The 17,203-nt window shown below is 35.2% G+C and overlaps 1 protein-coding gene across 1 annotated transcript in view; it reads right to left on the reverse strand.

The window, feature by feature from the left end:
• The window catches only part of LOC129216380 (neurexin-1-like), a 220,926-nt gene that overhangs the window by 1,444 nt on the left and 202,279 nt on the right, over positions 1-17,203 (reverse strand). The gene's annotated exons all lie outside the window — the stretch shown is intronic.

Below are 17,203 nucleotides of genomic sequence, written 5' to 3' on the forward strand. Positions count from 1 at the left end.
CAGCAAATTGTATTGTTAAAAGTAAACGATTGCGATGCTATTTGGTACACAACATTGGCTCACTGTGTAAAGCATATAATTTGCCTTTCTCATTCATCCGTTGAATTCATTGGATTCAATGGTTAATGCGCCGTTCTACGAACCGTGAGAAGATCGGCTTGACCGTCTTTTTTTTTTTTTTTTTCTCATTCCTCTCAGTCAACAGTAATATGACAGTAATATTTCTGCGGTAAAAAGGGACTGTTAAATAATAAAGGAAAATCGTTTAATGTGAGCATTAAACGACATAATGATCACATTAAGAGCTGGAATCTGAGAAACTGTCACGCCTAGCATTATGAGGTGATTCATGCCATCTCAGATTTTCTTCAAAAATTACCAATTATTACTTATGTTATTGAAAACCAGAATTTTTTGTTCTGAAGTTGAGTTGTTCAGTTTTTATGGGCCCCTAAAGGTCAAGGCGCGGCAGCAAAAATTGAGCGGATTTATGAGACATGGAACTTGCTATGAGCCACAATTGTTACCGAGAACAATTTGCCTCCAAATTCTTTTTATGTGTGAAAGATATAAGGTTCAAACTTTACAAAATGAATACTAAATTTGTGGGAAGTTGTTGCCGCAAGGTCAATGAAGGTCAACAAAAAGTGGCATTTTTGACGTTTTTCAGCATTTTTGAGGTCGAAAAACAGATTGCACCTTTTAGTTGTCACGGCAAAAGTACTGTCGCTTGAAAGATAAGTATGTGCATTTTGAAAAAATGCATAATTAACTGAGGCAAGTTTAATATGCTTTTAGTTACATTAGGTCGAAATAGCGAAAATGTCACATTTTACTGATATTCAAACTGTCATAACTCCTTGCGCGAACAACATATTAAAACCCCCTTTTTTTGCCCTTATCATGCCCTATTATTGGTCTTACCGAAACAGTAAACTCCATTGAGGCGAAATGCTTTCAAATGAAAAAAAAATAACTTAGCCTATTTTTGTCGTCATGGATTTTATTTTCTTCATACCATTTGCCTGAATTACTGGTATTCTAATAATATAGTTTGCAATATAAATTGATGTTTTATTGTTCTGTGACACATATATGATATTTCTGACAGTCATTTAACTTAACATAAGACATTAATAACATGCAACTTTTGCATATTTCAGTGCAAAGTAATTAAGTCAACATTTTCAATGTTATTATATAATAATATATATATATAATAATATATATAAAAATTCTTTTTTTTTTTTTGAAATCAAACATATAGTTCTATCAAAGATTCCTGAATGTGTTTTTAGCCCTTTAATAAACGGAACAGTATTAGACAATTTCTCTCTCTAAAAAAAAAAGTTTTTTTTTTTTGAAAACTTTGTACTCAAAGCTGTTTTTTCTTTTTAAAGCTACTTTTTTCTAAACATTTTTAACATTCGAATAAGAAATAAATCTCTACATAATATAAAATGAAGTCCTCAAAAAGCGTCTGTGTGTTTGAACTCGCAAAACTCGAGAACTACCCGGCCGATTACGCTGAAATTTTCACAGTTTGTTCCTTCAAGTCCTGAGAAGGTTTGCAGACTAGTTCGAATAAAATTCGATGAATAGTTCTTTTTTTATTGAAAATTTACGTCCAATTTTCACATAAGTTCTCAAATATTGGGGATGAAAAATTACTTGCACATATATTACATATCGTTAGAAAGGGTAGAATTTTCCGCGTTCTACGCAATTTGTTTCAATGCTCTAACTTTATTATGGCGGGAGTTATTTGCGTTTTTAGCTCAATTTTTTTTAGGCTTAGCTGAAATTTAGTCACTACTTCCTCCATTAAATAAATCAATAAAAAGTGAAGGAATTGTCCCACAGCTTTCTTTTTGACAGCATTTGAAAAAGCGACCTTTTTTACTCCTGATCTAACTCGACCTATGGTCGAAAAAATAAGTTTTTATCTCAAAAGGAAAAAAAGTTACAAGCCTTTTTAAATCAAGTTTAAGAAATCTCGATTCCATTCAAATTGTGAACCATTTTCTTTCGCATTTTAATTCCTTAAACTTATTTTGTATTTCCATGGTTACGCATTTTAAATCCATCCTTCTGGATTAAATTTCTTAAAAGTATTTTAATATCTGTAGAATTATCTTTGGAAGAGAAATCATGATGTTTTTTTTAGTTATTTTTTACACCTAATTGTTGAATATATGTCACTTGACACAATTTTTATTATCAAGGTGGACCGGGCAAAGCCGGGCAACGCAGCTAGTGTAAAATAAATCAGTGTTTGTTTTTGATGAAGTATATTTTAAACCACTATTGATTCAACTTCTAAAATATTCATCTATATTGACTTTAGTAACATAATTCACAGCAAAACGAAATTTGTGTTTTTATTTCTTGACTTTTGTATTCTTACCACTGCATTATAATTGAATCCGAAATATCAGAACAATAATACTATTTGACACCTTGAATTCAAATTATGTTTTTCGGAATCACGAGTGTGTGTGTGTGTGTCAGTGTAGGCGTGTGTCCGTGTGTGTTTGTGCCTGTGGGCTGGCATGAGTGTATGTGTATGTGTGTGTGTGTGTAGGTATGAGTGTCTGGGTATGTGTAGGTGTGTGCGTGCATGTAGGTGTGTGTATGTATGCGTGCGTGTGTGTGCAAGATATGGACGCAACCTGGAGACGACTTTCGCTAGAGGAGCAGCATCGGGAGGGGTCGGTGGGGGAAAAATCAAAAGACATCATTCAACAGTCAAATGAAAAAAACAATTAGCACAAAAAAAAAAAAAAAAACATTTCGCCTATTTCTGTCGTCATGGTTTTATGCTTCTTCATACTATTTGCTTAAACTGCTGTATTTTATAACATAGTTTGCAATATAAATTGATATTTTAAAATGTTCTGCGACACATTTAACATTCATTTAAATTTGCACATGACATTTAACATTTACAACTTTTATATTTACTCGCAAAGTCATAAAATGAATGGAGAAAAAAACTATTTTTCTGCTTCTGCAAAAAGGTGGATTTCGCCCCTGATATTTTCTTTCTCAGCAATTTCATTTTCTTCAATTGTGAAATGTAAAAGTTCATCATCGTTATCCATTTCAGCATCAAAATATTTAGCCGTCCTTTTCATTCTGCTAAAATAGGACATAATCTGTTCTAATGTCAAATATTCTTCTGGGATAAACTTTTTCTTAACCTGAACAGTCAAACATCTCATCATTTTTACAACATTATGAGCTGTACATTTATTTCCTCCCCCCCCCCCCTTTGTTGAACACTAAAGAAAAAATTGCTTTTGACTTTGGTTTAGCCAAGTGAATTTTTTTTGGGCTTTAGTGCCCATCCATACTATGAAACCTGACTTGAAAACATTGCATATTAGCTACTCGACGCAGTAGCACTTTCGGAAGAGCTGATAATTGGATAGCTTTTTTTATTTGTAATAGTCTCCATTATTTTTGCAAATTTATTTTTCGCTTAATCCATTACTTAGAGAAGTTAAGGAATTTTGTGCTCACCTCTTGCTATATGAATTGATAGTTCATTGGCAGCTTTGAATGTGCAAGTCTGCAGGACGAAACTGTAAACTTACGAATTTTTGACCAAGACATACATATTTCTGGTTCTAATTTCTGTCGGAGTTTTTTTTTCTGAGCTAAATGGGCGAATCATTTGAAAATACACACACACAAAGAATAATTTATCTTACTTTTATTTCTTACTAGTGGCACCCCCGCACGGCTTCGCCCGTAATAGAAAAATTAAAGGTCTTTTGGTTCGCTTGTATATTTACAAATAATGTATGGTGAATTTTCTCGCCAATTGGCTTGTGCCCATGTTACGGTTCCACGTTATGATAATTTCGTAATTTATGATAGTTTTTAAAATTGGAATAAAAAAGAACCACATCGAATTTTCGAAAAATCGCTTCGAGGTGCACACCCCCATGCTACATACTAACTTTGTGCCAAATTTCATGAAAATCGGCCGAACGGTTTAGGCGCTATGCGCGTCACAGACATCCAGACCTCCTCCGGACAGAGAGACTTTCTGCTTTATTATTAGTAACTAGTAGTGATGGGCATAATCGAGATCTTTTGATAATCGAGATCTCGGGAATCGAGTACTTCTGATAATCGAGTGATTGATAATCGAGATCTTTTCAAGTCGATCACTCGAGTGATTTGATAATCGAGAGTACTCGAGCGATTGACTTCTCGAGATCTTATAATCGAGTACTCGAGCGATTGACTTCTCGAGATCTTTATAATCGAGTACTCGAGCGATTGACTTCTCGAGATCTTTATAATCGAGTACTCGAGCGATTGACTTCTCGAGATCTTTATAATCGAGTACTCGAGCGATTGACTCTCTCGAGATCTTTTTAATCGAGATCTCGAGATGTTTCAAATCGAGATCTCGAGACGTTTGAATCGAGTACTCAAGTAGTTCATTTTATGAACTTTTCCAGAATTGAGTTGACTGCTACAGGGGTGCCCACTAAAAGAGGTGAGGGGGCATGGTGCAGCCTGCGCCATTGGCCGGTGTTTTCAGAGTGTTTTTTATTTTATTTTCAGGAGGGGTGGGGGCATGGCGCAGAAAGTGCCACAAAATTTTTAGGTCTAGTTTTTTGAGAGGGTTCTTTAAATCTCATTTTCGGGAGGGGGGGGGGTCTATGGCGCAGCCTGCGAAACTGAAATTTTTAGAAGTGATTCTTTGAAAGTTTTTTTTAAATCTCATTTCGGGAGGGGGGGGGGGCTCTTTCTAGACGGATGCTCCGTAACATTTGAGAGGGTGCGCCATATCGCCCTGCGAAAGGGGGTGGAGGGGGATACCCTTGACTTTTGGAACAGTTGAATTCCCGAGTTGTTTTGGCAGGGGTGTGCTCGAAATAGGAATGTGCCATTAAGCCTATCATTTAGGGGTATAATAAGGGGCGAACCCTCCTGGCTTTTAGAAGTTATTGTATTCATTGCTTGTGAACACTACTGTTAGCTTGTCACAAACTAGGAGCTCGGCGTTTGGACGACCCGTCTTGGAGTAGAAAAACTTTTATAAGTTTATGGGTAGCGGCTAAAAACCTGGCAGCGGGCCCTTGACTCTTGGTGGCCCTCAGGGGATTCCCCGTAGCGATTGAAGTGATGCGCTTTCACCCTCTCTCCCTTCCATCTCAATTTGTGTAACGAGTTGATTTCTCGATTTTTAATTTTTTTTTAACATTCCTTTTGAGTGATTTATTCGAACGGCTATGCATTGAAACTAATGATTCTGAGATATCACGTGATTATTTCGAATGGTTTCGATCTCTCAAACATGAAGTTAATAATGTAAACAAGTAGGGGAATCGTTGCGCTGCGCGAACGGACTCATTTATTCTTGTTTATTGCTTTTTTTTTGTGTTCTTGTTAGTAGAATTATATTTTAATCTGACTGATACATGAGGTGGGAGGGTAAAATATTTCTGGCTGCGTTTTCCAGAAGATTGGGACTCCCGGCGCATTGAACGTTACAAGTGTGGCTTGAAGTGCATTGAAGTTCATGATTTTTTTTTTCTTTCTTGATTCGCTCTTTTTTATTTTTATTTTTCATTCGCTGACTTAAATATGTAATAACAGTAAAAGTGTAGGGAGTGAAGTTGAAATGTTTCTGAATGCATTAACAAGAAATATTGAAGATTGTCGTGTGGGATTACTTTTAGCGTTCACTCTTTGACCCATTTTTTTTTAACAAAAATGACATTTTACACAGATTATTGTTTTTTTTTTTTTTTTTTTTAATTCCATACGCAAGATATTTGTGACTTCTTGTGTGCTCATTTATTTTTTTCGTGCGTAGTTGAATTTAAATGTTTTTCTTGTTTTACTCGCTTCTGTTAATGTCATATTCCTTATATTTTTAATGTCATATTCCTTATATTTTCATAAATGTTGATTAGTATATTATTTACTCAACTTAAAAATTTGGAGTCAATTGATGTGCTGAAAGTGTGTTGAGGCAAAAGTACTGAAAATGCTTTGGCTCGCGACGGTCCATTTCGGAACTTAAGGTTTCGTAGCTGCGCTTTCATTTTCCGTGCGCTGCCGCTGGTCCTCAAAAAGATTTAAATTGATTACCAAGTTTCTCTGAAAAGCAGATTACGTATTGGATTTTCAAATCCTCCGAGACTCTAAATAACCGAACATTCGACAACACCCACAAGAGAGAGGGCGGGGGGGGGGGGGGGATCCATGGCGCAGACCGCGCCATTGAAGTTTTGAAGAGGAGAGGGTAACTTATAAGAGGGCTTTTAGTCTTATTTTAGGGGGCTTTCGTTCTGGGGGTTCTCCGTCGCATTTGAGGGATGATTGTCATCGCCAGGGGGGGGGGGATGGGCACCACTGCATTATAAACACATTGCGTTGAAACGTTTCACAAATGTTTTAACATGGTTGTCACAGCGTTAACAATCGTTTTAAACCTTTATCTCAACGAACTGTGCTTTCTGAGTAACCACATCCGAAAAAAAAAGCACTTTAGAAGCAATTATTTGATTCTGAAATCTTATAGAATGACAGAGGTGTTCGTCCGTCCCTGTGAGCAATGGCGCGCCTCTTATGACAATTCCACCTCGCCCTCCCCCTATGAAACAATAATCCGAAAAAGAACTAAGACCACCTTAAATTTTCAATTACACGGTTTTTACAATGCTGGTTCAATATATTTTTAAGTTTAACAACTCTCGAGTTTAAACCTGCTAGTGTCGCCCAAAGACCCGCTCATATTATCATTATCCCTCACTTTTTAATAAAAATTGTACATATTTAATCTTAATAACTGTCAAGTTCAAAACATTATGGAAAGCGTTTCTCTACCCTTTGTTTCAAAATTTCACCGCCGAATCACACCAGGGGCAGATACAGAAAACCATTTTAGGGGGGGGGGGTCATGTTGAAGAAAGCCCCCCCCCCATGAACGAAATTCCCGTTTTAGGTATGAAAAATGTCTGAACTTGTTTGGGAGTCAATAAAAAGCACCAAATCGGTCAGAAATAAGACACTTAATTGGGGATAAACGCTGTAAATTAATTTCATGAGCAATGAAATGAAGTAGTAGTTCAAATATTTACTTTGAAAAATAATTAATGAAATGAAAAGATACTGTCATTGTTTACATTTTATGCATGAAGTGTTTGAACACAATGTGTACGGATACTGTTGGTTTAGGGTGGGAGAGAGGGGGTCATGACCCCCATGACCCTCTCGTTGTATCCGCCACTCTCACAACGCATGCCCCTCCATAAATCCGCTCGTATGATAATTAACGATTTTCGTTCGAAAAATATCGTTCGATTATTATGAAATCTCTCAATTATCGAAAATTCGACGCCAAACATTCATTTATAACCCCATTCAAATAAAGCAAGCGAAAAGCAATCATTCGATTTGAGCTCTTCCTCTCGATCGTGAAGCTCTTCCCCCGAAAACAATACCTCCAAAAGAGACAAAATCCCCTCAGAATTATAATTCCACAGTTTGGTGTTAAAACTTATTTGCACCCATATTAGGAAGGAATTACACGAGAAGTAAACCACTTGTTTTATTAAGAAATAAATAAATAACATTTGTGCCGAGAAGTAACATGAAATAACAAACGTTTTGTATCCCAAATATGCAGAGTACTGCAGAAACGTGTTTTGGAGTTTTAAGGTGCTCTTTTTTTAACAAAAGAGTAAGCTTTTGCATGTAAGGGGCTATTCATTAGTTACGTAAGGATGATTTTGGCAATTTTTGACCCCCCTCCCCCATGTAAGGATACGTAAGATTTTTCAAACCCCTCAACCTATCTTACTTAAGATTCCATTTCGTTCTTCAAAATTATAAAATAACGAATCAAACATCACTGGAATCGAAATTAAATTCACTAAAAATAAACCATTTTGTGTAATGAAATATTTACTAGAAAGTAGGAATCTAGACTGAATTTTTTTTCGACATTTTTTTGTATTCGATGCGATACTAATTAAAAATAAAACATGCCATGCATAGTGCGATTCTTTTATTATGTTTTACATTATTCATTCTTTGTAAAACAAATTAAAAACAGCTTATCCTAATACGTTATTTATTTTCCAGATGTAAATGAAATATATAATACCTGTCAAATCACTTGACCGCGCAATTTCAAATGTAAAACATCGACGTGGAAAATATTGCAAAAGAATGGGTTTGAACCCCCCCCCCCCAGTACATAGACATTTATCCAACCCCCTCCCACTCAGAACCCTTACGTAATTAATGAATGGTCCCTAAAGACATCCAGTAATGTCCCTACATCCACAATCTCACTATTTTCCGTTGAAAAAAAGGGTTTCTTGAAACCCCGAAACACGTGTCAGCTGTAATCTGCATATTTGGGCTCTAAAACGTCTAGTAATGCCTGTTACACTTGTATCATTACCCAATGGTATAGTCGAAGGGGGACGTAAGGGGGAAGACGTCCCATCAGGTTTTCAACTTAAGTATTCCCCTTTTTACCTGAAATATAATTTTAATGCCTCTCAAGTTAGAACCTTATTAGCGTCCCTAACCTTCACTTCCACCAAACATATCATTAGACTACCAAAGCATCCCAAAGGATCATTTGGTAATCAAGCATTCGACAGCATACTTTCAATTATAACACTATTCGAATAAAACATTCAAGAGGCAATTATTTGATAATAACACCATTTAGATTGCAAGGATATCTGTTCCTCAAGTGTGATGGCACACCTTTTAAAATCAGCCCCACCCCCACCCTTAAGAAGGATATTCCCTAAATATGACTAACGTCCATTAAGAATTTCAATGACGCAGTCTGCGCCATGATCCACCTCCCCTGTGGGCACCGCAGCGCAGCCCGTCAGTCACTCCAAATTTTTCTGGGGGAAGGGTTCAATGCAAATCTTTTCGGAAGACAACAAAAACCATGCAGATTCATAAGTAAAATCATTAATTTTCCAAAGCCAGCCCTTGGGCCCCCTAAATGACGGATCCGCCCCTGCAATTGAATCACTTCAGAAGCAGGGGTGCCCCCCGTAGGTCAAAGGCGCCCCCCTCAATATCGCAGAGCTGCCAAAAAATGAAAAATACCCCTTAAAACACCCCCCTAAAAATGTCAATGGCACAGGTTGAGCCATGACCCCCCCCCCCTCCCTTCCTAGGTGGGCACCCCTATCAGAAGTCAACTATATTGAAAGGTTCATTCGATTATCATATCGGTCGAAAAATACATTGCTCGAGTGATTGACATCTCGAGAACTCAACATCTCGAAAACTCAACATCTCGAGAACTTAACATCTCGAGAACTCAACATCTCGAGAAGTTCAAAGCGAGAACTCGAGCAGTTGATCGCTCGAGCACTCGGAAAGTGACAATCGAGAACTCGAGCAATTGATCACTCGAGTACTCGGAAAGTGATATTCGAGAACTCGAGCAGTCCATCGCTCGAGAACTCGGAAAGTGATAATCGAGAACTCGAGAAGTTCATCGCTCGAGAACTCGAAAAGTGATAATCGAGAACTCGAGAAGTTCATCGCTCGAGAACTCGAAAAGTGATAATCGAGAACTCGTGGTAATCGAGTTCTCGAATGATTTTGAATAATCGAGTGATTCGATTATGAGAACTCGATTATGCCCATCACTAGTAACTAGTGATACCCGCACGGCTTTGCCCGTAATAGAAAAATCAAAAGGTCTTTTGGTTCGCCTGTATATTTACAAATAATGTATGGTGAATTTCTCGCCAATTGGCTTGTTCCCATCTTACGGTTCCACGTTATGATAATTTCGTAATTTACTCGTCCATTATGATATTTTGTTCTTAAAATTGGAATAGAAAAAGAACCACATCGAATTTTCGAAAAATCGCTTCGAGGTGCACACCCCCATGCTACAAACTAACTTTGTGCCAAATTTCATGAAAATCGCCCGAGCGGTCTAGGCGCTGTGCGCGTCACAGACATCCAGACATCCTCCGGACAGAGAGACTTTCAGCTTTCTTATTAGTAACTAGTGGCACCCGCACGGCTTCGCCCGTAATAGAAAAATTAAAGGTCTTTTGGTTCGCTTGTATATTTACAAATAATGTATGGTGAATTTTCTCGTCAATTGGCTTGTACCGACGTTACGGTTCCACGCTATGATAATTTCGTATCTCGCCAATTGGCTTGTGCCCATGTTACGGTTCCACGTTATGATGATTTCGTAATTTATGATAGTTTTTTTTCTTAAAATTGGAATAAAAAAAGAACCACATCGAATTTTCGAAAAATCGCTTCGAGGTGCACACCCCCATGCTACATACTAACTTTGTGCCAAATTTCACGAAAATCGGCCGAACGGTCTAGGCGCTATGCGCGTCACAGACATCCTACAGATATCCTACAGACATCCTACAGACATTCAGACATCTAGACATCCTCCGGACAGAGAGACTTTCTGCTTTATTATTAGTAAAGAAGATTACAGTTCTTTTGGTTCGCTTGTATATTTACAAATAATGTAGGGTGAATTTTCTCGCCAATTGGCTTGTACCGACGTTACGGTTCCACGTTATGATAATTTCGTATCTCGCCAACTGGCTTGTGCCCATGTTACGGTTCCACGTTACGATGATTTCGTAATTTATGATACTTTTTTTCTTAAAATTGGAATAAAAAAAGAACCACATCGAATTTTCGAAAAATCGCTTCGAGGTGCACACCCCCATGCTACATACTAACTTTGTGCCAAATTTCATGAAAATCGGCCGAACGGTTTAGGCGCTATGCGCGTCACAGACATCCTACAGATATCCTACAGACATCCTACAGACATCCTCCGGACAGAGAGACTTTCTGCTTTATTATTAGTAAAGAAGATTAGAATGTTAAAAATGTAGTAGTTCAAATAAAAAGCTTCAAGAAGAAATAACAGCCTTAAATACAAAATTAAAAAAAAAAAAGAAAAAAAATTTTTTTTTAGAGAAATTGTCTAGTATTGATCCGTTTAAAGTGCAGGGCTAAAAACACATTCAGGAGTCTTTGATGGAACTATATGTTTGATTAAAAAAAAAATCAGTATAATAACATTGAAAATGATTACTAAATTACTTTGCACTGAAATATGCAAAACTTTAATGTTATCAATGCCTTATGTTGAGTTAAATGAATGCCAAAAATATCATATATGTATCACAGAACAAAAAAACATCAAATTATATTGCAAACTATATTATTAGTAAATAGTATGAAGAAAGAAAAATCCGTTCAGTATAGCTATTGCCGAGTTTTAGTGTCATCAATAAAATTTTTTGAAATCGGACACTAATTGATGGAGATATTAATTAAAAACGCATTTTCGTCCAAAATGGCTCTTTCTACGCGAATGAATGGTCCATTTTTTTTCGATTTTGATATGGTTGGAAAAGTCTTTAAAAAATACTCGAAACGAAAAAATTTTCAGGGCGCCCAAAGTTCCAATAACCTAAACCCACTAGAAAAGAAGTTATAAGCGTTTTTTAGCCTACTTTCCCAGTAAAGGTCAGAGAAAGAAGAAAAAAAGCATGAAAGAAGGCTTAATGCATCTTAAAAATATCCCGAAAAACAAAAAAAAGTCAAAAATAAAATAATTAGATAAATATTGAAAAATTAAAAATTGGAAAGTAGGGTATTGAGATGGGGAAAAATGTCTGTCGGTCTGTGTGTCTGTCCCCCCCCCTAATAACTTTTGAATGAACAGTCCGATTCGAAAAAACTTTTTTTTGTTCGAAAGATCTCGGCGAGGACACCTCATTCCCATATTTCACTTTTTGATTTGAACTATTTTTTGTTCAATTTTGAACAGTTCAAAAAACCTTAACATTAGCGCCTACGGGGAAATTCAAGGCAATTCCGAACTGTGAGGCGAATTTGCTTCAAACAAGCTTTGTAGCAAAAAGATTTTGATGAAAAACTTGTGTATAAAATATCTTTTTGATTTGAACAATTTTCCGTTCAATTTTGAACAATTCAAATCCCTTAACAATAGCGCCTACGGGGAAACTGAAAGTCAATGTAGACTCCGCACTTGAAGGCGGATTTACTTCAAACAAATTTTGTTCTAAATAACTCTTGACGCCAAACTCCAGATTTCGACTCCGAGAATTTAGGGGCACTTGACTCCGACTCCGACTCCTGTGCTCGACAACTAATCGGACTCCGACTCCCCGACTTCGACTCTGACTTCGTAGTTTTGGCAAAAATTTATACACGGAGGACAAATGACTGACTCCGATTCTTAAATATTCGACTCCGACTCCTTTATCTCAAAATGAGATTGACTCCGACTCCGCAGCTATGGTTTTAACTGTGAAATAATTATTGTTGATATGACTTGTTTTTATTTTTACGCTAAAGTTACAATTTAGGTACTCAGTTTTTGGCGAATAAACTCGAAGTCATTTATGTTTCTACATTAAGATACGCGCAGACGATTTTTTTTTGAAAAAGAAAATTATTTCTTTAAGTTTACATTTTATAGTTTTTTTTTTGTTTGTTTTTGTTTTGGTAAGTGCATTAATTCATTTAAAATAATGTTTTTGGTAACAGGGGAAAAAGAAACGACTTTGTTTTTTGATATCATGTATTCATTTTAATGAACTTATTAATTTTAATTATTATTCTTTCGTTTTGAAAGCTGTTAAAGATTTTTTTTAATGGAAAAAAGTGTATTAGCTGCTTTGTTTAAAAGTTGCTGCGATTTTATTTGTTCGCTTTTTTTTTTTTTTTTTCACGCATCTAATTTTTTTACATGAGTGAGGAATATTTTATTCCTAGAAATCAGCTTAAAGTATTTTAAAAATATGTTTGAAAAAATTTGTGATTTTAGCTATTTTTGAGATTATTGATCAGGTACTAGAAAGTAGTATGGGTATACGGGAAAGTAGGTTCGTCTAGTTCTAGACAGAACTTCTTGTTAGTTAGAGCGAAACTCAAAAATTTTAATTTTGACTCTTTTTCATTGTTGGAAGAGTGAAATCAGGCCCGCGCCGTCGTGCAAATGCCTTTTGAGCGCCTTTATGCAGTGACGTTCGGGGAAAATCTAGTTATCACCCGGAGGGAGATTTTGTAGACAAACGCTGTGTGAAAAGAATGCGTTTGAAATTTAATTTATTAAAAAAAGCAATGTGTAAATATTTAATATTTGAATAAAGTGTACGTTTTTACTTTATATCTTTAAGTCATTGCGAGCTCAGTAGCTCATCTGATATGTTAATGCGTTTTGGGAAAAGAAAAGATTCTAATATTAGAGTTAACGCTGCTCTAATTATCTCTGTAATCTGTAATTGATGAATAGTTAATCAAACTTTTATGCCTGTCAAAAAATAACATGGTACTCATTATGTTTCTAAATTGAAGCACGCTAATATAGAAGACATTCCACCTTAAAAACGGAAATTTAATCTTTTTTCTGCAAAAAAAAGAAAAAAAGACATTCTAAAGTACGGAATAGTTTAAAAGAAATTGAATTTATTTCGAAAACTAATACTTTGTCCAAAACTAGTTTATTAATGCACAAATGGTTGAAGAAAAGGATGGAAGAGAGAATCGAGTAATTATGGTCAAGTCGTTACTTTACAGAACTAAAATGTTAACCTAAGTTACTGTCTACAATATATAAAGTTTACGCACAAGTAAATAATATGCAAATGTGCTTACCATATTTTTATGTATGATAACAACATGAAGCAGTCGAATTACCACAAACAACAGCTAAAAATCCCAAAAGTACGTATTTCACAAATTATAATACAAGATATTCACCTTAAGCAGTGGCGTAGCTAAGAGTGAAGCCAGGGAGTCGGGACCCTCCCCGTAATGAGTAAGAAGCTTCAAAAATGGAAAATATCAATTTTTTGCACGTAGTTTTTCTAGATAGTAAAAAAAAAAAAAAAGCCCTCGAATTTGAGTGCATAGAATTCTGTATATTTCTTCTACTTCTTATACAGTGGCTCCCAAAAGTGTTCGTACACTTTGAAATTTTTTAGTAAAACCAAAATTACTCGAAACTGAATTCGAATATGAAGTCCAATATTTTTTCACATCATTCCTATATCATTCTAAATACAACCTATTGGTTTTTTCAAAATATTGACGGATCTTTTTGAAATGGGTCAGAAAACGAAGATACAGAGAAATAACACGCCACAAAAGTCATCGTGCACTCAAATATTTTCGAATAAATTCATGTTGACCCTTTTAAGTCATTTGGCTTTAATTTTTTGTTTATTTATTCCTTAATATTGTGCTTATAAGTGTAAAATGGCTGCTATTCGTAAAAAACCGCAAACACCATTCAAAATTTGAATTTTTTTCCCACAGTAGTGGTAAATTGCTTTGAAATATCTCTAAATTAGTTAATTTATTTGTTTGTATTGTAAAGTGCTTGTTAAAATGCTTTAAAGAAAGGAATCTGACCGAAAACAAGGTAAGAAAAAGTCAACCGGCAAAGTTGACAAAACGTGATCGGAGATTTAAAGTTAAAACATTTATGAAAAATACACATTTGAGTGCTGTAAACGTTTCTGCAAAGTTAAATGAAACATATTACATTTAATTTTCACTTAAAATTGTTCGCCAAGTTCTCTGATTAGCTGGATTAAATGGGACCTCTTCCAGCAGAAAATTTTCTTGGTCGTGCGAAAAACAGAAAGCTTACGCTTTTCGTCGCAAAATCAATTATAAATAAGCTAAAAACGTTTTAGAATCACGTCTTATTTACATAAAAAAATTAATTCAACATTTTTGGTTAAATTGTTGTATAACTGTAAGTAGAAGAAAAAATTAGGCACTTAATCTTAAGAACTTATTTGGATCAGTTAAAATCAAGACGGTGGAGGTGTTCTAGTGTGAGGGTGCATATCAGCATCAGGACTTGGTAGTTTGCAATTTTTTAATGAAATAATGAATCATGCTGTTCCTTTAAATATTTTAAAAACCAATTTTGAACTTTTAGCCAAAATTTGGTTATTGGAAACAACTTCGTTTTTTATCAAGATAACGAACGATAAGAGGTACACGGTTTTCAACATTTGCTTCTAGTGCCACGAAAATTGTCCTAAAGTTTAGAAAATACCCCCTAAATCTCCAGATTTTAACTTAATGTAACGTATTTAGAGATATCTGGAGGCTAGATTACGAAAATAGGGCTTTAAAACGAAAATAGAGCTAGAAACAGTAAGACTCGAAGTGTGGTAGAACACTTACTCAGAAATTACGCAAAAAAAAAGAAAGAAAAAGAATGAAATCTATTCCCAGACGTTTAAAAGGTGTTATGAATACTGTATAATATTCTACTAATTAATAACTTAATAAAAAATTAGATTATTCAATAATATATAGACATTTTATAAAGTGTACGAAGACTTTTGTGAGATAAAATTTCCGGCACTTTTCGGTTTTTCATTTTTAAAAAATTAAGTTTTAATATTTTTTAAAAACTTTTCATTGTTAAATTTGATCATAGATCTTATAATTAAATACCTATTCCGAAATATTAATTCTAACCAATGGATTGGGGCCTATTTCGTTGAAAGTCGTAGGTGTACGAAGACTTCTGGGAGCCACTGTATATACTGCAAGGATCTATAGAATTTGAAAACACACTTTTTCTTGCTTTTTTCATAAAAAACCGTAAGGATTTCAAAAAAAAAAAAAAAAAAAAGATGTTACGACTAAAGACAATTGTTTTTTCTGGTGAGAAGCGACTTCTAAGCCAAAGCAAGAACGTCTGATAAACATTTTAAAAATCAGAAATATTAGTTTCTTAACGGATTTCTAACAAAATCGGATTTGAGGACATCTGGTATTGGATAGGTTTTTCTCTTTTTTAAAAAAAATTATATAACAATCGGAACCCCTCCGAAATGAAATCCTGGCTACGTCATTGACTACATTAACCGAATTGGGGAATAGTGATGTTCTTGTGCGTCGTATAATCGACCTTGTGTACTAAACTGCGTCCCAAAAGTACAGACAATCATCATTTTATTGAAATCACGAGCTAATTATACGAGTAAGCCAGACAAAATAAGCTATGCAAATAACGAATGATGACATAAAAATGATAAAACGCTCAAACAACTTTCATCGATCATAAGATCAAATTTCAAAAAATATAAATTAAAAATGCTGTCCCAAAAATATATAAACAGTCGATGTTTTAAAACCTGATTTCAGTATTAATACTCAAAATTTGCATGATACAAAGTCATTTACTTATGACGAGCAAGTTTTCTGACATCAAAATGAACCCGTGTTTCCGTTTCTGATTGATTGCCAAGATGCCTCGCAATGTGCAGTTCTCTAAAAAGGAAATTTTGCAAATCTATCGTTTGAAAGGGTGTGGATAGAAAGTGATGAACATTGCAAGCAAAATTGGATGAAGTAGAGCTGGTATTTACAAAATATTGTCAAGAGATAATAGTTTTGAAGCAAACTTTCGTTCTGGAAGACCAAAGAAAACAACTGAACGGTAAGACAGAGAGATGGTGAGATTAGTTTCAACCTAGAACCTATCAACACAGTCAGTTCGTAAAGAAGTAAGCTTTCCAGTGTCAAAATCAACAGTACATCGACGACTTCAGTCAAGTGCATTTTTTCCTTTTCGCAAAGTATGTCGTTCGCCGAATTTTACATAACGGCATAAAGATGCTCGTGTACAATGGGTTCTAAATCACATGAATAGGACAAATGAATGGTTAAAAGTATTCCTTTTAGTGATGAAAAGAAATTCAATTTCGATGGTCCTGATGGTTGGGTGTATTACTGGCACGATATTCGCAAGGAACCTCGAACGTTTTTCAGCTGACAACAAAGGAGAGGTACACTCATGGTGTAGGGAGCATTCTCTTTCAATGGAATAACCAATATATCTTTTTTGAAAGGTCCTCAATGTTCCGAAGATTATCAGAAAACGATTAAAACCTATATTATTAAGCATGCTCTTTCAGAAAAAAAAATTCTTTTAAAATTTCGGAAAGGACCCCAGGTGCCCCATCACCGAAACATCCCTTTTCATCCATTTATTTTGAGATAAACAGACATGGAATGTGTACGTATGAAAATTGTATGTTTCCAGATATGCAGTAAACAAGAGTAAGAGTAGAAATAAAAATTTTGGAGATAGTTAAATTCATACAAGTTTTCTCAAATATTC

The sequence above is a fragment of the Uloborus diversus genome, chromosome 2 (genome assembly GCF_026930045.1).
Source record: "Uloborus diversus isolate 005 chromosome 2, Udiv.v.3.1, whole genome shotgun sequence".
Lineage (NCBI taxonomy): Eukaryota > Metazoa > Arthropoda > Arachnida > Araneae > Uloboridae > Uloborus > Uloborus diversus.